Below are 22915 nucleotides of genomic sequence, written 5' to 3' on the forward strand. Positions count from 1 at the left end.
TGAAAAAAAGTAAAAAATAAAAAAATAAAAAAAAATAAAAAACTTTGTGTTGTGATTATACAATAACAATAAAGCTGTAATTTAAAAATTATATTATTCAAACTACTAATAAATTCTTACTTCATGATTCCATTTCTTAAGATCCCACCAAATAGCTCAGCAGATTAAAGTACCTGCAAGCAGTTGCAGGGTCTGGGAGTTTGAATCTGGGCCTGCTACACTGGCTCTGTCCCTGGGACGCACTGAGATGGCAATTGAGACTGGGCCTGGTGGCATGTGCCTGTAATCCCAGCTCTTGGGAGGCTGTAAATGGGCAGATCACTATGAATCCAATCTAGTAGTGAGACCCTGAATATCCTGTAGACCCTTGCCTAAAAATACTATATAAATAAATAAATAAATAATTCCACTTGTTTCCTAGTGGGAGATATTTCACGGTATTATATCTTTATGAAATCTTTTTTGAATCCAAGGATTGTTCAAGTGCTCTGCAGTCATTGTCCTCATTATTGTTTTCTTAAGTATGTTGGTTTGTTGCACTCAGATTTGGAGACCATTGTTTCCTTCTTTTACTGTCTTCTTATTTGATACGAAGGTAGACATTTTATTGTCCTCTTTTAGTCATTAAAATGGACTTCTAAAACTCCTTTGGAAAAAGCCTAAAATGCAGTTTCTTAGAAGGAGACAAGGTGTTTTGAGAACAAGTTTTCTCCAAGGAATTAACAGCATTTAAACAAGGCAATCTATAAAAAGAAACAAAAGAAACCAAAGCTACTCTGGTACCAGGCCGAGTTATGAGTGTGGGATCAGCAGAGAAGCAAGGAGGTATCAGAGAGGGATTCCCAAATGGCTGTCCTTGTGCTTGAGCTTGGAAAGATGACTAGGTGAGTAGCGTACGAATGACACTGTAACATAAAATATGCTATGCCAACAGAATGATGATTAAAAAGTATACTGTATGACAAGTAGTTCCCTCTAGGGGTAAAAGTGGGGTGAGATGAGGTAGATTTTGATTTCAGATATAAAAATAGGAAGCAATCTTTGTGCTTCCTATTCTGAAGTTATAGCTTAAGTGATTCAATGTCATCAAGTTCTCCCATATATTATAGTTTTTTCTTCTCATGTGCTTATAGGAATCTAACAAACCAAACATGGGATCCACAGTGTCACCAGGATAGAACCAAGTATCTCATTGAGTTGTGGTTTTCTAACAAGAAGAGTAGGCAGCACCAGACCACTATTAATCAAGTCTCCTGAGAATATGTTCTAGGCCATTTCCAACTAGTACACTCAGAATATGTGCCACTAGGGGTGGCCCTCAGTTTTCCCCCTCCAATGTATCTTGAATATGTTAACTTATTTAAATAGAAAATTAAAATGATAGAGAAAATCATTTGCATTCTAATCTAATGTGGATGTATTCTAACTTGACCATGTTAAAATGGGGTAGTTTGCTGCAATATAATTTTCCTTTTGGACCATGATATTGCCCAAAATTGTGCTCCCCAGTTGGACCACCTAGTCCAAAGCCCAAGTAAGTACTTCACTTGTTTTGAATTGTTGGGAATCAATCCATAAAAGACAAGTTTAGAGTTTGAGCTTGGCCTAAAAACTTTTCTTTTCTTTTTAACATATTGGCTACAATCTCTGCTCCAGTTGAAATGATGTCCTCCCCAAAACTGACTTTGAAACCTAATCCTCAATGCAACTGTAGTATATATTTGATGAGGTGATTGGTCATAAAGATTGAGGTTGAATGAAATATTCTCTTGGGCTTACGATCTGTCTGAGCAGATGGTGGTTGTCACCTTTAGAGCAGGCAACAACAATTTGCCACCTTAGAAGCAAAGCCCGGCCTTTCCTGGGTACAGATCCTGCCTGCATCTTTAGCTGGGAGTACTCAGCCCCTAGATTAGTGAGAAATGAACCACTGCAGTTTATAAAGTACCTACCCTAATGTGTGTCTTTATATCAGCACAAACAGATTAAGACGATATCTACCCTGTTATTGGTAATTTCATTTTTTTAAAATTTTATGTATTTGGTACAGGGTCTCACCTGCACAGGTTGAACTCATAGAGATCCTCCTGTTTTTAGCCTCCCCAGCTCTGTGATTGCAGGCATGCGCTACCATGCCGGGTCTTGGGGGCCAGCTCAGCAAGTCCCGGAAGAGCCCAAGCTGAATGCGGTCCCAAGGATCTTCTACGGGTCCTTGTGCTTGCCAGGCAGGCGCTTAGACCACTGAGCTATCTCCCCAGCTCCTGGTGATTTCACTTTATAAATCAGAGAATAGAACATTTGCGTTGTCATTTTGACCTCCTTTGTTGGGTCACGGGGCATGTTTTGGTTGTGTTCATGGATTTGGGATACATTAGAAATTTTAAAAATAGCCACCACAAAGAAATAAAGAATTACATCTATTCTCTCTAGAAAATGTTTATCTTACTCCTGCTACATATCTTTCTAATTATAAAGTAATGTGTTTCATTTGTAGGATTTGCTGAAACCATAACTTTCAGTTTTAAACTCAACTACTATGTTCTTGGCTATGAGGTTTTGTTGTCCTGGTAAGTAACATTCTAATAGCATCATTGAAAGTATTGATCATCTACTAAATGCCCTGTACTGGTCTATGTGGTTGACAAATATCCATTTATTGTATGCTGGAGTCTATGCATAAAAATAGTAATTAGATCTAGGACTCAAATATGGATCATTTATTACAGGTAATTGGTGACATACATGTTGGAAATATAAGAAAACAAAAAGTATAGAAACAATACCTACACTAATAAGTGACACCACTTACCCTCTAAGATGAGAGAAAAATAGAAGTTGGTGTCATTAGATTTGATAGAACAAATGAGGGTGGCCAGAATCTCGATCACTTGTCTACAGCAGATATCCTACAAATTGGAGGAATATTCCCAGTCAATGCTTCTGAAAAAAAGACACAGATGGGGTATAACTGCTATGCCTAAGGGGGACAGCAAGAGACAAATGCTCTGTTCTCCTTTCTGCTACCTTCCATCTCTCTCTTGTGCTTCGTATTAGTCGAACTTAATAAGATGGTCATTATAAGGTGGTACAGGTGAAAATTCTGCTTGTGGAGTCCTCCAGCTTCAGAGATCAGAGGAAAGAAGAGAGCTGGACTGAGAGTCAGTAGGCAAAAAAATCCACTTACCCTCACAAAATCCTGGGAGGTAGATCGTATTTCTATCTCTATTTTCATTTGAGTAAGCCAAGGACCAGAAATTATAAATTAGTTGAAGGCCAATTTGTGTCAGAAGTGGATATAAAATGAAGCAGCCTGACTCTAGAATTCTTACTCTTGCCCTTTCTGCTGTTAGGTCTATTTATAAAACTAGTAGTAGGTTTATGAAGAGATTAACTGGAATAAAATGTGTGTTTATGTTGTATGTTACGGGTCGGTACCAAAAGAAATGATGTGAAGACCTGATGAATGTAGCTTCAGAGGTCTCACTGAGATTAGTCTCTCTCCAAGAGAGCCCAGAGTCTCAGAAGCATCTCACATTTATTGAGTTGTAAAACGCAGACTAAGGAATGTGCATAATTACTTAAGTGAATACAAACTATTATCTCTATTGAATTCCACCATTTGCCTAACACTAGGTTCACACAAATGCTAGCTGATAACATCCCAAGCAAGGGATCAAAGGACAGGGCGCCTGCAGGAGAAGCTGTTATCTGCAGCCTTGAATCCCAGGTTTCCAGGAATTTGCAAACAGACAGCAACTCTCCTCGGGCTCTGTCTATTTTTCCCTGCTCTCTTGGGACATCAGGCTTTTGTCTCAAATCTATATTTCTACATGTTTACATGGAATTATAATTGTTTTATTGAATTATTTTATGAATTCTGTTGAAAATGTTTTCAAAGTTAGACTGAAACCTCTAAAATTGTAAGCTGAAATAAATCTTTCCTTCTCAAATTTGACTTTTTTCAAGTATTTTGCCACAGCAATGGAAAATTGGCTAAAACACTACTTGTAGACCCTGTTATTATGCAAATATCTTAGCATCTTCTCTGCCACTGTTTGTCCTACCTTCTATCCTGCCTAAGAAATTGATAACTTCTAGTCTGCCTTTCTGCTCTTCACTGGGATTCAAAGCCAGACAGGAGGAAGTTTGTTCTTCAAGCAATAATTGTGCTTGGTTCAGTTGCTCAATGAAATAATAATAATGAATTAGAAATTAACACATTGAAGCTCATGGTATTGACTTCCACTAGTTCACCGATCTACTTTGTTGCACAATTAAGTGGATGCTCCATGACATGCTACCGCCCTCTTTTTGTCTTATACGATATGAAATGAATGAATGATTAAAATACATATTTGAGAAACGAAAAAACAATCCTATTACCACTGTTGCTCACCACACATGACCACTTCACCCAAACACACAGCCACACCCCACAGAATGATGTTTCTGCTAACTACAGTGCTGATAACACACACAATGATGATTCCTTAAGCTCATATTGGTTATACCACAGATTTATATATGCATTCCTAAGAATAGACCATGTTTAAGTGATATATAACCATATATAAAATTAAATATATTAAGTCATATTAAGCACATATTACACCAGACATGTAAAGGTTGTCTTGCTATTTTCTTCTTTTCTTTGTAGGTAGTGTAATGTCAAGACCCTCTAAATACTCCAGAAAATTAAGTTTAAAAATATTTTAACTTCAGGGCTTGAGCTGAAGCTCAAAGCTAGAAACTGGCTTAGCATGCACAATTCTCCCAGTGCAATCCTTACTACTTCAATATATATATTTTACATATTTCAATATACAATTTTCAAGGTTCCAATCTGTGGTAGCTAGCTCCAGTTCTGTTAGGCCTGTGTTGACGCAGAGGTATCATGGTAGGAAGACTTGGTAGTGGGAGGCTTTCTGCCTCATGGCAGCAAGAGAGGTGGGAACAGCTGAAGAGGAGGTAGCCAGGCACCCCGGGCAGTGTGTAGTAATAACCCCTGTTAAGGCTGGTGTGCAGATGTCCCCCAAAGACTCATGTGGTTACAGGTGGGGCTTTTTCAGACATGGCTGAGTCTAGAATGCATGATTCAATCATAATGCAATGCTGGCACTAAGGCGTGGTGATTACTAAATTAGTCCAATGATTAGCTTGCCACTGCCCTAGTCCCATTAGCCTAAACAGAGGCAGATAGGTGCTGCTAAGATCCCTGTTGCTTTGCTACCTTCTGCTCGTTGTAAATGTTTCTCCTCTGTGAGGCCACCTTGCCTTGGAGTCAGCAGATTATGAACTGAAACTTCTACAAACTGTGAGCCAAATAAATCAAATTTGGGTGTCTGGCATTTTAGCTCAGCAAGAAAAAAACTAAGACATCCCCAGTTAGTTGCCTCATATAATTAGTCCTCACCTCCTAATACCCTATTATCTCCTAATAATGGCATCAAATTACGGACGCATCAGTGAACTAATCCACTAATGTCACTGGAGCCCTCATTAGCAAATCACTTCACCAAACCCACAGAGTGGCAAACAAACCTCTGCTCTGGACCTGCTCAAGGGTACTTTAAATCCTAAGCAAAACAAGTAGTCAGAAAATTTCAAGTGAAAGAACATTTGAAACAATTACAGATTATTTAGTGATAGCTCTCTTTTCTAATGATTACTGCTCTCACTAATCTAAACTCAACGTAAAGGGCAAGTCATTAATTTTTGCATTTTTCAGTCAGGTGCTTATGGAGCTAAGCTATATCCCTGGCCCTAATTTCTGCATTTTTCAGTTTGAGTCAACAAACACTGGAATATGACTATAGTGGTACTCAAACTTATTTAATCACCAACAAAGAAAATGAGTTAGGCTACATTGATTCTTGTTTGTCATCTAGTGAATGTGTTCTTACGTAGTGAATCTGAGAAAGCTATATGTTTACAATGTTGGCATTGTTTCTGGGACAATGTTTTCAGGCAGACCTAAGACATTTTTATTTAATAAATATATTGTAAAATGCACTACAGTGTCACAAACAGGCTCTTAGTTTAAAATATTTTTGTAGGTATAATGACTTAGAATCTTGAGTTAGAGGCAAAACCATATGAGACTATTTATTATTAAAATATGAGGCTGAACTGAGGAATTTGGAGGCATCTTCTCTATCCCAATATAAGAAAATAAAAGGAAAGAGTCCAACCCAGGAATCTTCAAAGTAAAGTAACTAGGTTATTTTGGAAGGAGTGCCAGAGTTGCACATTGTAGGCTAAGCAAACATGTGAAGCTTGAACTGTCAGCAGTGATTGCTGGCTTTCCTGAGTTGACAACTGTTTCCTGGTTTCTGATTTCACACGTTTCATTTGACATTCTGCTGCCAAGATCAGTTCTTTAGTGACAAGTTCTTCAACTCAGCTCTGGGGATCTCCATGCACATCTACTACCCTCACTGATAGTCCCAAGCGTGCCCTGAACACTTGCAAGATAATCACCAAGGTCGTCTGACTGAAAGCTGCCTTTGTTGCTGTACTGTTCAATAAGATGGGTCTATGTAGAGTTTTAAACTTTCAAATTTTAACTTTCTTAAAAAATTATTTATTATAGGGTCTCTCTACATAGCTCAAACCCCTAGTGATCCTCGTGTATCAGCCTCCCCAGCGCTGGAATTACAAGCATTTACCACCACTTTTGTTTTGGGGGCCTGCACAGCACGCCCAGGGTTCCAGGGCCAGCACAGCATGCAGTACCAGGGACTAAACTCAGGTCCTTATGCTTGCCAGGCAGGTGCTTAGACTGTTGAGCTATCTCCCCAGCCCTCAAATTTTAACTTTTGAAGATTGTGTTCACTTTAAAAATTTCAAAAATGTTACACAAGCTTTTCTGCTTTTATAAGCAAGATATGATCAACAACATTTAAGCATTTCTTGATGACTCATTTTAATTTTGAAAATTAACTTCTGTGCCACAATAGAAAGCAGAGTATGGTGCTACACTAAATGTCCCAGACAAATATTTGTTTTGCATTTTTATGTCATAATTATGTTGTTTTCTTTCCAATTGTTAAGCCACCAAATCAACTATTCTCCAGTATAGTCCTGCTTTTAAAATTTTATTTGAAATTGGAAATTTAGTTTAGATAATGAAATTGAAATGTTTTTCTTAATAAAGTAATTCATCTCAAAATGATGGTTGATGGATTCTTCCAGTTTAAAAAAATGTAAGATATTGTATTCTCTAAATTGACATTCACTGGTTCTCCTTTAAACCTTTTTAATTTACCTTTTTCTTTTTTATTGCATCTGGAAATCTTAAGAACCAAAACGCTTATTTTGTATTAGAATTTGTTGATATTTTCATGTTACAAATAAAATAACATGATATAATGTTAACATGATATCATGGCTCCAGGTAGGCATGAGTTAGAATGTTGCTTTTATCACTATCTGGCTTCTGAAAGCCACACAGCATTTTTGAGCCTCATCTTAGTTATTTGTGGAGCAGTTATAAATATTGATCAATATTGAGTGTCTTGAGGGTCAAAATATTCTGTGCAGAAATCTTACTGTATGGTAGGAGCTTAAAATACATTAGTTAATTAAATGACTATTGGGAATCTTGCCTGATCTTATATAAATCCCAATACCAGTTCCCCCAATCTGTTGAAGAAGATTTTATGTTGTAAATAGAGTAAAATAGGTTAGCCTTACAGTTTATTTTTGTACAAACAAGCTGTATTATTTATTATGTGTAATAGGAAACTGTTGCATTAATTTGAGTAAGAAACACCCCACTGAATCATCTAGTCACCCGACTCTTATGTGACTGAATGATTTATCGAAGACGGAGATCCACTGTTTTGACGAGGGCCTAAAAGGAAATAAATGCAATACAGGACACATAATTTGTATTGTTTCATAGTATTTACCCAAAGAGTCAAATGTAGTGAGAATGCAAGTGATCTGTCCACACACTGGAGATCCAAAGAATCCAGCTGAGCATCTGGATCAAATGTGTATGTCTTGCATGAGTCCCACAACAATGTCTCATGCAAGCCTGTATCAAGGATCTGCTCTAGGAGAGCCCAAAGGTCAGCAGTGGAAGCTAGAAAGTTGGTACCAGTGGGATGAAAGATCTATGCCAGTAGAATGAGAGATCCTCACAGGAGCCAGGAAGCAATGCTCAGGCGAAAGACAAGAGCTCCCCCAAGAGAAGAGCAGTCATCCTCAGCAACAGTGAGGATGCAAGCTTCTCTGATGTTGAGAACAACTGAGTTCATATCAGGAAAACCAGCATGAGAAGCTTCTCCAGGAGAATCAACAGCATCCCACACTCTGTTCCAGTTCTCCTTATTCTGTTTGGCCATAGTCCTCCAATGGGGCTTCTACATTCAGAACATGATGATTCAGCCCATGTGACTGTTACAAGTTGACCTTTAGCTAGTCCATCACACCAATGCAGAGTGTGAGTGTCACCAGCCAAGAGGTTTGTATACTGAATGTAATACAAAGAGAAAAACAGAGAGAAGGCTAGCTTCTGTTTCTTGGGAGGAGCTCCCAAGTTCTCCTTCACTTTGGATGTCCATCTCCTGGTTTCCAGCACAGACTTTTCAGTCTTTCATTGCAGCCTCTTTGGCTTCCTGGTACAGATTCTTATGAGGCTCTGGTGAGATCCTGACCTTTGAATTTTGACATGATCACTCATGTGTTCATTGCTCAGACAGCCTCTTTGCACTTTTCTGTACCTGATTCTGATATATATATATATATATATATATATATATATATATAGTGTTCTGCTTCTCTCATGAACACTGAATGTTAGACGATATGAAAAAAAATACAATTTCCACCTTGTTTTAATTATGTTTATTCCTATGATTTTAAAATTTATTTTTATGGCGCTGTTTATTTATTTACTTATTATGGTTTTTGGGCACAGTGTCTCACTATGTAGTTCAGGCTGACTTTGAACTCACAGTGATCTTTCTGTCTCAGCCTCTCAAGGACTGGGATTACAGGCATGTGCCACCATGCCCAGTGTATTGGTACAATTTAGATACACGTGATGATCACATTCATCCTAGAGAATTTGTACCTATACACACTATATCTTATTTCCCCTTTTTCTCATTTCCCTTCCATTCCTTCACTGACTCCTCCTGTTACAATTTTTATAATGGAAATCTCTATCTACTTGTAGAACATTAGTTAGGACTGAATGACTGGGACAGGAGATACCATGTGCCAATTTCAATTGTCTCTTCTCTTACTCTGTCACCTGCTTCTGTGGCTATTGTACTTTTTGAAAGAACAACAACAAAAAAAGAGTCAGAGTTTGCCAAGACCAAAAAGAAAGCTGGGCATAATAGCACTTGCTTAGAACCCCAGCTCTCTGGGAAGTGGAAGCAGAACGATCTCAAATTGAATCCTATGGGGCCGGGGAGCTGGCTCAGTAGAATAAGCGCTTTTCTGGCAAGTGCAAGAGTGCAAGGGTCTGAGTTCAATCCCCGGTTCTGGAAAAAAAAAAAATCAAATTGAATCCTAGGTCAGGCAACCTGAGGACTTAGTGACACTCTGTCTTAAAGTTAAAAAATAAAAATGGCCCAGGGATGTAGCACAGAGCAAAGGCACAGAGGTCAATCTTCAGTACTTAAACAAAAAGGTCAATGTGAATAATTTAATTAAATCCAAGGATGAGTATATGTAGGTCAGAATTAAGAACGTAAGCCTGGGTGGAACATCAGTGGTAATATTAGTTACTTAGCTTTTGATAGAGCAATTAATTTGATAGTACTGTGGAGGCTCATTTTTAGGCTGTGAGACAGACTCCAGTCCCTAGGAAAGCTGCCTTTCAGGATTATCTCTAAACCTTCTGAAGAATAAGGACCTAGATTTTTAGTTGAAGCTTTAGCCCATCCCAAATTTTTTCCCTCTAGTCTCTGAAAGGCATTTATTCTCTTTCGTCGAGCATAAGAATCACAAAGTATAGCCCGCGGGCCAAGGTGGTTTGCATTGTATCACACATAATGATGGGCACTATACTGTAAAATAGCTAATAAGAAATTCAAAGAATAACGTTATTTCCTAAGATGTGGAAAACATTTAGAATTCAAATATTAATGCCCATCAAGAAGTGTTTGTTATGTCACAGTCATAGCCATTTATGTATTATGCATTTCTGATTTTCCACGGCAGAAGCAAACAGTCTTGACAGAAACTACACGTAGGCTAAATTTAAAGTATTTACTATCTGCAGTCTCCCCAGAGCTGCTGCTGATCCCTGCTGTAAGCGGCTGCTTGATTCCGTCTCCTCACGGGAGCAACATCTGCTGGACACATATTAGAAACAGCGATGGCTGTGCAGCATTTATACACTTTCAAATACTATATTTAATGGAAGGTGTTTAAGTGCTTTGCAGATATGACTATAGTGCTCCAGGGTGGTATTAATTGTAGTGTTAAATTCCCTCATTTTCTACAACAGTAGCGTTTAATCGTGAGTACGGTCCCCAGAAGTGTTCAGAAAGGAAGTCCTTAAGGACACAGCCCCTGACTACACCACAATTCTGAAAGCCTCATAGTGGATTTATTTAGTCTCCAATCCCTTGGAAAGGCTCAGTAATATACCTGGGCTAATATTTGTTATGGCTCCAGTCATTTTCTCTCCTTTATTCTGGGCAGAGGGAATAGCAGAGAGAAGGAGAACTCTACTCACCCACTGAGACTGCTGGGGAAGAGGGAATAAGCTATAATCATTCACTTCACTTCTTTGAGGCAGAAGTGAAGGGATAACCATGAAACAAATTTATTCCCCATATGTCTCTGCAGAGCACCGCAGGCTTCCTTGAGCTGAATGCACGCATCCGTAGAAGATGCCACCATTAGTCTGTTGGAGCCCGGACCTGGAATGAGAACGTGAAGGTCAGACTGGTTATGTTTCTGATTATGCAATGAAACTTGCAGCTCTGCTGCTCGGTGTGATCCACTAAGCACAGCCCTTCGTTCTCTCTCTCTCTGCACCCATGCTCTGCTGGTGCTGGAGCACTGCAGAGGCTCTCTGAGCATCAACCTTGTGTCCAAACCTTTGGAGGCTGGCCCGTCAGCAGGATTCTCGGAATGCTGTATTCCTTTCACACAAATGCCATCTGAAATTGAAAACTACTTCTTTGTTGCTATCTCTGCTATAAGTATTCTAAACATTTCTCCTTAAGTTTTCTAACAAACTTTTAATCATGGAGTTTTGTTTTAGACATACATTTTCTTTGAATATGTTATTTGCGACAGTCCTGTTGAAATTATTCTATTAAATGTAAAGTTTTGAGATTGAAGTCAGCATCCTCATCTGTAATTAGAGTCACACCCACAAAGTCAGTCAGTCTTCCTTATTCACAGAGTCGATATTTGTGGACTTAAAATATATTAAAAGGTATTAAGGTATCATGTAACCCTTAAGTTCATCCTAAAGTCGCTTTCATTGCCATCTATATACAAAGAATGGTAAAAAACTTAAGTTGCTCTATGACATGCTTTTTATTTTCTTATTTCTCTTATCAAACTGTAAACAAATAATTTTTATGTGAACTTCTTAGTGCCTTTAAAAATATTACTTTTGGGTGTTTTCTGTTGATGTTTTTGCTACTCAAAATGGCCCTAAGCATGGTGCTTAGTGATATCGAGGGTCACTAAGTACAAGAAGGCTTTGTGTGGGCTGGCAAGATAGTTCAGCAGATGAAAGTGACTGCTTAGGTGACCTTAGACAAGTGCAGGGACCATGGTTTGATCCCTAGCACCACACATGCTGCACCAACCCTTCCCCAAAGCAGGCTGGATGGGCCAGAGTCCAGGCGTGGTGCCACACACCTGTAGCCCCAGTGCTGGGGAGGCTGAAAGCAGGAGGATCACCATGAGTCCAAGCTGCAGAGTGAAACCCTGTAACAACCAAATACATTTTTTTTAAAAAAAGAAGACTTTGTTATGCCTTATGGACAACATGTGTATTGGATAGGTTTTGTAGAGGCATGAATCATAGTGATGTTGGCTGTGAGTCCAATGTTAATGAACTGACAATATTCAATAAGATGTCTTTAAACAGAATCACACATAAATCAAGGTTATTTACTAACATAGAATCTGTTAGGTATCACAGACCTTTCCATGGTGCCAGCTATCAGAGACACCTGTAATGAGTCCTGTATCTCCTGCCTGGAGTCACAACACATGATGCAAAGAAAGAAAGAAAGAATGAAAGAAAGAAAGAAAGAAAGAAAGAAAGAAAGAAAGAAAGAAAGAAAGAAAGAAAGAAAGAAAATAGGAGTGTAGCATGGATCAGGGATGACCAATTGTTCTCAGGGAACAACAGAACACGAGGCCCCCAGAACCTGGCTCTGTACTCATTACATCTGAATCAAGGACAATGGGTAAAGGGCAGTGGGTGTTTCTGGAACAGTAATGGTGACTACAGTGGCCTAAGGAGGATGAGATGGAGACAATGAGGAAACTAGTTTCCCAGATACCTTATTATCCTCCTCAGGTCTTCCCTTCCCCTGTGAGCACCACAGCAGTCACTAGCCCTGCGGCTACCAGCTGAGATCAGAAAAGAGCAGGGAATTTCTCATTCTGACCTGGCCCAAAGGTCAGCACAGGAACAAGCTCGGATGTTCAAAGCCTAGAGGGCCCCTAGGCTCAATTTATAATTTATGTTCCCAACAGTTTAGCTGAAGCTCACATGAATCTAACCCTGTGTTTCCTCTAAAAAGAATTGCTTGATATTCATTTAGAGTTCTCAGTGACTTTATGGAACATAAATACTGTGAAGAATGAGAATCAACAATGTGTATATTTCTACCCCTAAGGAAGCTGAAACTGGTGATGGCTTCTTGGACCTCTGTCTGTGCACCAACCCACGCATTTCTAACGCATAGGGCTTCGGCTATTTCTTTCACATTCGTTGAAACCTATTCCCTTTGAAGACACGCTGCTGACTTGGACTGATAATTGATCTACATGACTGTGAAGATGGAGGGTAGCACTGCATTTGGAGTATTTCAAGATGGCCTCATGCTACCTGTCTGCTATCACATGATGGTGTTCTCTCCATGTCAGCCTATTTTTACCTCAATATTAGTGGCAACACTGGAAGAAAAAGTTAGGTTTAATTGAAGAATGGGAAATGTACAGCTCATTTGCCTCCACTCTGTTCTCTCTATTCATCAGGTATGTTGCTAATTGCTCTCAGGACTCCTGGTGCACCTGGACTTGGTCATAATATCATCTTAGCACAGTGCTATAGGGGACTACTGGTAACAGATTAGTAACAGAGGGAGGATGTTTATCGAAATGTTCCTCATAACCAAAGGCATAATATGTTCGTTGCTGCTTTGATGGACTCTATATGGTTGCAATGCAGATTTTTTTTGATATTCAATACAAAGCTTTGAGGAAAAAATCCTGAAAGTGTTGTATATTATGGGACTATCTAACACAGCGCTGTAGCATCAACATGCATTGCCTCTTATGTGGCTAGGCAGCTCACACACCATGCAGAAGGAGTGCACTCGCAGTAACCAACAGCACCACGTTTCTAGGAATGCAAGTTCATCCTTTGCTGATTTTCATTGCAAAGAAGAGTGAAGTCAGAGTGCAGCAAAAACTTAATTACTGCCATCATTTGCCTGCTTTCATTTTCCTCCTTCAAACATGGTTGCCACTCTTGCCATATTCTATCTCCATTTAAAACGAAACTCCAATATAAACATTCATGTATTTTTGTTAATATATTAAAATATAATTTAGAATTTATTTGAAATTTGCTTTAAAATCTAGCAAAGCATAGTAGAAGGTACTATAGTAGAAGTCACCATTAAATAAATGAGAGGGACTTTTAAAAATATCTAATGTGTAGAGCAGAATTTGATAGTGAATCTTTATTTTTTCAGTTTTTAAAAATGTCTTACATTTAAGGAAATTTTTCCTTTTCTCTGTTATTACATCTATTTATCTATCTATCTATCTATCTCTCTGGTACATGGTCTTACTATGCAGCTTAGACTCATAGCGATCCTCCTGTTTCAGCCTCTCATGTACTGGGGTTATAGACATGTGCCACCATACCCAGACCCACTTTGCTTTTCTTAAAATTAATTATTATTATTATTATCATTATTTATTATTTTTGTTTGATACAGGGTCTTACTATACAGCTTGGACTCTAGTGAACCTCCTGTTTACAGACTCCCCAGCGCTGGGGTTACATGTGTACACCACCATACTTGATTTTGGGGGCTGGCACAGTGACATCCAGTACTAGAAATGTAACCTGGATGGATCCTCGTGGTTGCCAGAAGGCGATTAGACCACTGAGCTATCTCCTCAGCCCCGGCCTCTAATAGTGTCATGTTCCTTTACTGTATTTACTAAGGCTATCTTGGGGCATTGTAATAACTTTCTCAGTTTTAGGAAACTATTCTGTTAACATGTAAGTAATTTGACATGAAAATATCAATACAATAAAATCCTGTCCTTCATACAATGTCCTCCCTCCCCTAGACCAGGTCTGCCCAAGACCACTGATAAGGAAAGTAGTTAACTTCATTTTGTTCAGCATGGTTTGCTTTAATTCCTCAATATTTATTCCTTTGCTTCTGTCTTCTGTAGGGTGGATACAAGGAGAAAGGGAGATCAGAGGAAAAGGTGAAATATTAGTTCCTGACTATCTGTAACCCTTCATTGTTTCTTAGATAGTCTCTTTCACTCATTGTTTTTTCAAGGAGGCCTTTTGTGGGTTCTTACAAAACATGTTCCATTTACAGTCTCTTGCATTCATGCTGACTGCATTTAGCTGAATACTTGGATAGTCTAGCACAGGACAAGATCTTTTCATAAAGGCTGTAGTTCTGTTGTCTTTTTTGTTTGTTTGTTTGTATTTTGAGGGAATAGTCTACAGGGTGTTCAGGGTCTCACTACTAGATCAGACTCATAGTGATCCCCCTGTTTATAGCCTCCCAAGAGCTGGGATTACAGGGACGTACCACCATGCCCAGTCTCAATTGCCATCTCAGCGAGCCTTGGGGGTAGGGTTGACACAGCAGGCCTGGGGATTGAAGCCCTGGCCCCTGCCCCTGCTTGCAGACACTTTAATCCACTGAGCTATTTGGCTGGCCCCCATGTTGTCTTTTAAAGTGTCTACTTGACTTTTAGGAAAATTCATACATGTCCTGTTCTTGCAAAGTAGAAATATGCATCATAGTTACATCTCCTCTTTTTTTGTTTTCAGATGATGGTCCTACATTGGTCTTGGTCTTCATGTTCTCTAGGTTCTAAAGACATGTGGCAAATTCTCTAAAGAACTATTTGCCTGCATAAGACCTTTGTTCTATAATGAAATTCACCCCAAGTAAAAAAGATCCCCCCGCTAGTCCAAAATGTCAAGAGTTCAGTTACAAGGTGGATTGTGATTTGCTGAGCCCCATATCAAGCTTGAAATTCCAGACAAAATGCTTTCTACTCTCTTCCATCATAGGAAGGGATGGAAAACACGACAAGCCTTTTTATTTCTTCTAATTCCTTTCTATTATCTTTTCCTCTCTGATGAATCTCTTTTGAATTATTTATTTCCCTGGCAGAGGGTAGAGATGAGCTATGGTCTAGGAACTGCAGGAATGAATTTGTCTATCTCTCAAAAAATCCCACAGGGTTATAATGTTTAATGTATCGTTCATTGCTTTCAGCCTTGATGCTTATCAGAAAAGCAGAAACTTAACACATGCAGTGTACTGGTAAAGCAAACCTAGCCTACCTACTTGGGCTAGTTCTACATTACTTTTATGGACTCCAGAGAGACAAGGATCTTCATTGTCAGTTAATTCACCCAGAAGATGGTTACATTTCTGCTGTAACATCCACATTGGTAATGTATTCAGCCTCAACAGCTCGAGACATGATGACAACTCATTGTATTTGGAAACAGCTTTAGTTAGAAATCTGTCCATGTGTCAAGTCAAAATCTGCCTCTCTATAATTTCTACCCAGCATTCCCTATTCTGCTCTTTGAAGCTAAACTGGACAAGCTGTTCTCTCCTGAAAATCTTTTACATGAGAATGTTTAAATATTTAAGGATAGATGATTCTCTTCTCTTTCTTAAAGAGTCAGGATTCTCACTGATTTCAAACATTCCTTTAGGAGAAATTTTGGAATTCTTCCACTACAGTGATTTTTGGGACATAATTCATTTGCTGAATAGTTTCTAGCACATACCAAGTAGAATGGAAGAAACATGACCCTCAGTTTGTGACAGCCTATTTCTAAAATCCACAGCTTATGGCCCTTGTAATCCTGAGCTTGTTTTACCTATGTAATCCTATTATTTCTGTAGTGTCTGATGTTCTTCATCTATATAATTTCCCCTTTCTCTAATATCCTTCTTTTGTCCTGAAGTACCACTTTAATATATCCACTCTTATTTTGGCATATACTTCCTTAATGGTGAATTAATGAACTGTCTTTTCCTACTAGATGCTAAGATCTTAAGACAAGGGCAATGTGTTGTTCATAAATGGATTTCTCCTTTGTGCAGCACAAACTAGAGGCTTCATGCATGATGTTGAGAGGACACACAGAAGACTGCAACCTTGGGGTCCCTGGGGGTTTCATGGCACTTGTGTCACATGGCTGTGTTTGGTGGAGCAGTGGACCATCTTGCTGGTTTACACTCCTGAGCTTTTTCACTGATCCTGCTAAATCAGATTCAACCCATTTTACTTACATCTGGGTGTGTACTTTTTTTTTAAGTGAATAAATGTTGTTGAAAGTTTAGATCTGTGAAGTTTATTTTAACAAAAAGTTCCATATTATTTTAAGCTATTTGTTTATTTTTTTAATTAGAAACTTATTTTCATGGTGCTGTGTATCAAATCTAGGACCTCAGATCTGCTGGGCATGTGATCTACCACTGAGCTTTGCTGCCAGCTCAAAGTAAAGTAATTGGAGTAATTAGGTGTTTAAAAGCAAACTTTGCTTCCTTCAGCTGCAGACATTTCTTTCCTTCAGATTACCCTCTTTTGGGATATTTTAAACATAAAACTCTTTGAAATTCTCCTTTTTTGAGTCCAGAGTCAACAGAAACACAAAGTAAAGCAGACTTGCGTGGTTTTTTCCTTTTGTTTTATTTTGGTAGCAGACAGGACTGTGCTGCTTCTATTCCTAAACTGTGCGTACTTGGTGACCTGATCCTATTGTTGGTTCACGCTGAGACTCTTCAGATGTGTTCTTTCACTGTATTTTTGTGCTCCCCTCCTCCCTGAAGACCACATCAGCCTGTTCATTTCTGAAAGCAATCATTTGGCACAAAATGCCTTAAAACAAAGTCCGAGCAACCAAAGCATGGTCCCAGTCCTTGTGCACTGCAGAGATTTAGTAAAATATCACTTATCCCTCTGGGATTTCTATTCCTTTACATTGTCCTTTAATTTTCTTTGAGTTTTTATGTCATATGTAAATAACACACACAACTAATCTTGAATTCTATCTATAATTTCTATTGTACATATACTCGGTGTAAAGAGTTCACAGCTAGATTATATTAGATTATATTTTAAAGTGCGTAGTGTAGGGGATGTTGCCCAAAATAGCCTATAAATCTTTTGTGACCATTTTGTATGTTTGTCACTGTATTCACTTTTCTTCCTCAGGGGAGAATTTCTTTAGTTATATACTGGAAATCCATAGAAAAATCAAATCAGGATATGAATGTATTGCTTCTATTTGAAAATTGATATTTTAGGTGTCTGAATACAAAGGGGGTGGTAAAATGGACAGGAGAGTCAGGTAAAAAGTGTGATGCCGTGTAGCACCTGGGACAGCTCTCCCTGAAAGCAGTCTGAAGTACTGCTTTAAAATATTTAGAGCACCTGTTGGAGGCTTGTGATGAAAACTATGGGTGGTTGTTCAGATGCTTGGATGATTATGTTCAGTAGAAACAGAACTGTGATTGAGCCAAATTTTATTTATTTATCACCAACATTGTAAGTAGTTTTTCTGTATCTCTCACTTCCTGAAACTGTCACATGCAAAGTCTCTCTCCTCTAGCATTTAGCATATTGTTGGTGCTCAGTAAATGTTTAGCAGTTAGGATACTTATGTCTAGCAGCTGCAACACTGACTCCAAGGGCAGTTGCATTTTAGTGGTGTGTGAAGTGATTTATATGTAAGCTGTTAAAAATCATCACTAAAGTACTTAGCACTTTAGGCTCCTCTGGGATGAAAGGTGATGGATTAAGGTAAAGTGGGATTATTATTTAATTCTGAAAGAGGTAAATTACCCTGCAAGATGCTATTTGATATTACCGGCAAACCGCTGCGGTCTGATGCTTTCTTGTCACCGGGAAACCTGGTTACTGGCTGGAGCTGTGGTGAGGAAGGCACGAGTATGGGGTACTATTTCTGGTTAATTTATTGGCTTCCTGGGTGACCTTGGGCCATGCAATTAACCTCTGCCTGCCTCAGTCTCCCTCTCTTGAAGCTGAGTAGGGGAAGGGTTTTCAAGGTAATTCTCTGAAGGAACATTTTAAGAGTGAAATTGGAAATGCTTCATTTGCCAATAACATTTTTGCAATGAGTGATTTGTTTACCCCCCTTGTGCCTTAGGGGCTGGTAGAAGGACAGTGCATACCAACATGTGCTTAGTCCAAAATACAAAATCAGATCCCATGCAGACACCACAATGTCTGTACTTCAGAATAAGCCTACCTCACTGTCAAAAGCTCTTTGATTTCATGTCTGCACATGCACACGTATTATAACTTAGTTCTCACCATTGTTTAAATTGATTTTGCAGAAAACTCTTGGTGATATAAGTATTCTAGATTGTGAATCATCTCTGACAGGAAAAAAAAAGAAAAATAGTTCATCCATCTGACGAAACAGCAAATGGGACCCCATACGGAAAGCTTCTACTGATGTCTCAGTGGAAGAAGAGCAGAATGGTCACAGAGGGGCGCTGAGGCTTGTTTCTTTCAGCCTGGTGATCTATTCAGTGTTGAACTGGCAACACAGATTCTTCAGGGGCCATGTCCTGAATTCTAACCTCTTTGCTTCACTCTGAAGTCCTGGAATGGCCTCTGAGGCTCCTGTCTTCCTGAAATGCCTTGACAGAAATCTTAACGGCTTGGCCACACCACTGGTTAGACTTTGGTCCTGTAGGAAGTTGGTAGACATGTTACAGAAAGAGGGAGAAGGTGCCAGAGAAGATCAGATTATGAAATGCACTTAATTTTCCTGGTTAACAGACAAGAAAGTTCTAATAGAATTCTTTCTTAATGAGTTATCACTTATGAAAATTGAGATTTTGATGAGATTTGGAGAGTGTCACTGTCTCTGACTTTTCATTTTAACAATTTTAGAAAAACAATGGCTATCACCTATTTCTGTAGTTCAATGACCTCTCCAGGGGGAAACTGAATTGGTCTTGAAGGAATAAAAGAGATTACATGATAGCCAGTAACTTCTTTGAGTTTATGGTTGCTCTGCTATCATTATTTTCTTTTTTTAAATGATGGTAGTTATAAACGATATTATGATTTATGGTGATTTGGGGATTTAAACAATGTGCTTCCAATCTGTGCTTTGCATACTCTGAATGAGTAGTAAAAATAATATTTACACATACATGGATTAAAATGTAAGCTATTAATTGCTTAGTTATTTATTCTCAGTATTAGTCAAGAAATTAATGACTTAGTTTGCAATAAAAATAACAGTTAACCATATAATTCATTTTAGTATTAAATCTATTATGAGAAAAATAAGTTTGATATTGTGATTCTGAAATTCTAACCACAACTAAGCAGTGTCTACAATATGTTTTTTTCCCTCACAATCATTGCTTTTAGAAAGTTTTTGATAATTTGAGATTTATTAGGAATATAACATTTGGCCTTGGGAAAAGCAAGGAATCTATCCTAAATACCAATAAATCTTCACTTGAAAAAAATTTGTACACTCAATGTTTATACTTAATGCAAACAATGAAATCTTGAAAGATATTGCGATAAATTAAACAGACAACTGGGCAAGGACAAAGTTGCTAATGATAAAGAATTTCAATGTTGATTTTACTATGTTGATTGTAGATCTATTTTTAGAGGGACATTAACACAGAAGCTAATATTGGTGAAAAGGGGCTTCAAATCAACATAGACACATATGTACCAATTCTCCCAGGTGACTATAATTGTTATGTACACAAACTTATACTAATAAAAACAGCACACTCATTGGGGTATGTCTAGCATTTAGTTTGTTTTAAATCTATATGACTCATTGAAATCAGACAAAAGTTGAATTACTTGTTTCCTTGATTTTTCAGGGTGTAATTAAAAGTAATTGTTAATTGCAAGGTTTTAGAGCATATATAATTAAGCCCAGGAAAAAGTGAAGAGCTTTGTCTAAAATCCCATAGCTGGCAAGTGGTAAAGTTTGGAACCTGAATATCCCATGCACACTCTACACCAGTGCATTTTATTCTCTTTCCAGTAGTATTACGAGTATTGCAAAAATTCTATAGAAACTGTATATTAACGGGATACTGCATAATGCTCCCTCAGTGTTGAGGTGGACTTAGACGTGTTACAATGTTCTTTTAGGAGACACTGACTCACTTGTCTTCCTCCACCCATGATGTACATATTATTAGATTCTAAGGTAGCTTTCAAACATAATAGTATTATTTCAGACCTGTAAAGACTACAAGTAATTTTTACTTTATTTTTTAACAATTTTATTGAGAAACAAACAGCAATGAGACAGTTAGTAGGACAATTTCAATAATTAATACATTACATATTGTTGTCTTCTCAGTGGTTAGTCATAGTACAAGATGCAGATATGATATCCTGTCCACAAACACTATTAGTACAAATCTTTATATTCATTGAATTAAACAAAACTAAAGGGGATACAAATGCAGGGTCATTTTGTATCTGTATAGTCAAAATAGTTAAGTAATTTTTAATTGATGTCTAAAATCTATAGATACTGTATATTAACTGGATACTGCATAATGCTCCCTCATATACATGCATTGCATAGTGGTTACATCAAGTTACAGCCACAGATAAGCTTTTGAAATCCACACTCAGGGCAAGGACAATGGGAACTGGATGTATTATCTAACTCAAAGCATTAGTATACATGCCGGTATTGTTTACCCTGTGCCCATTGCTGCCAAGGGGCTGACTAGAAGACAAAGCCTGGTGGATGGTATGCATGTAGTATGATTATGTCGTGGCTGGGCAATTCAAATCTTTAAAGGCTGCAAATAAACCTAGCCAGTGTTCGCTCATACGAAGACTCACTGTTTCTGACTGACCCGTAAATAACTCCATCCTCTGTCCAGGAGACTGAAATCATTTTTGTCTTCCAAAGTGAACATTAGTGAAAAGAATATTTCAGAAAGATAGTTTTGAAAAGAGAGTCTGGAATGAGAGTCAATAGTAACTCTGATAACAACACAAGAATATACACAGGTGGGACTAGGAGATAATTCAGTGGAATAAGTACTTGCCCGGCAAGGCAAGGTCCAGAGTTTGATCCCTGGTACCACAAAAAAAAAATAATAATAAAAAAGAATATGCACAGGAGACACAAGAATTGCCTCTTAACAATAACCAGTTACTATAATTTACATTATCTCATTTCATTTTTGCAAAAAATCTGTGAGATTGATATGACACATTTCAGTTTTATTGTACAGATTCTGCTACTTATAAAATTATTTTATTTGCTACATAAGACTAATATAACCTGCATAGTTTTAAGTTTCTTTGATAAGGTATATAGGTGTTTGATACAAATGTCTAATATATAATTTTGTTTATAGGGGTTTTATAACAGAATAAATTATATTAAATGATTTTGTCTAATACAATTTTATATGCTTAGTTATTTGATTATGGGATAGGTACAAAGCATAAGGTTATGGATTGGCAATCACTGGAAATTGGAGGAATAAAAATTAAGGTAGTATACTTGATAATTGATAATTCAGTAGAAAAAGATAATGTGAGATAAGCACCAAGATGGCAGAGTGGTAAGCAGGAAACAAAGAGCCTCTCTGAAAGTCTCTGTCTGGACACCGAAATATAGCAGCATAAGGAAGACTACAAGGAGGACAGTGGGTTCCTCGGACCCAGGAGGGATCAGAAGCATGAACTGAAGTCCATGGAGACGGAAGAAGGTTAGAGTTTGCCAGATCCTGCAGGCTGCCTAGAGTCCTCCAAAGTTAAATTGCACCTGTTGCTTTGATTTTTTTCTCCACTATTTGATCTTGTTTTTATATGTGTGCATGTAGTTTCTAGCCTCTTTGTGCTTGTGGTTCTGTTCTTTTTATCTAGTCCTTGTCTCTTTCCCTCCAGTGTTCTGCACCAGTTTCCCAGAGTTAGAGGGATGGGATCCCTCCTTTGGCTTCCAGCCTTGGTCTTATCTCTTCCTCTTCTTTCACTTATCTATTTTCTCCCTATCTTGTTTTAAATTTTAACCCCTAAGGACAATATTGATATATGAATGGATTATATACTGCATATTATTTTTTGACTTGCTTTAGATTTTGTTATATAATCACAAGTCTAGTTCATGTGGTTAAATATGGCAAATTAATGATTATCTCAGTTTGTTATTTTTTACCTTTATCATAACAGATGGTACAACTATTGCCAAAAGTGACAAAATTGTTCTAAACAAATGTTCATCCTAGTATTCCAAGACTGAGATTGACTAAGGGTTACAGAAAATACTAGGGGCTGGGACAAGCAGGACACAACTTCTCATCCCCAAGAAATTGAAGAAGTATGATCTTACAGCAAACTCAAACCCCAAAACGGAGCTACACCTGGAATAAACCTCATAGAAGCAGTCATTTCTTAAAGGTACTAAATA

The sequence above is a fragment of the Octodon degus genome, unplaced genomic scaffold (genome assembly GCF_000260255.1).
Source record: "Octodon degus isolate 3935 unplaced genomic scaffold, OctDeg1.0 scaffold00081, whole genome shotgun sequence".
NCBI lineage: Eukaryota > Metazoa > Chordata > Mammalia > Rodentia > Octodontidae > Octodon > Octodon degus.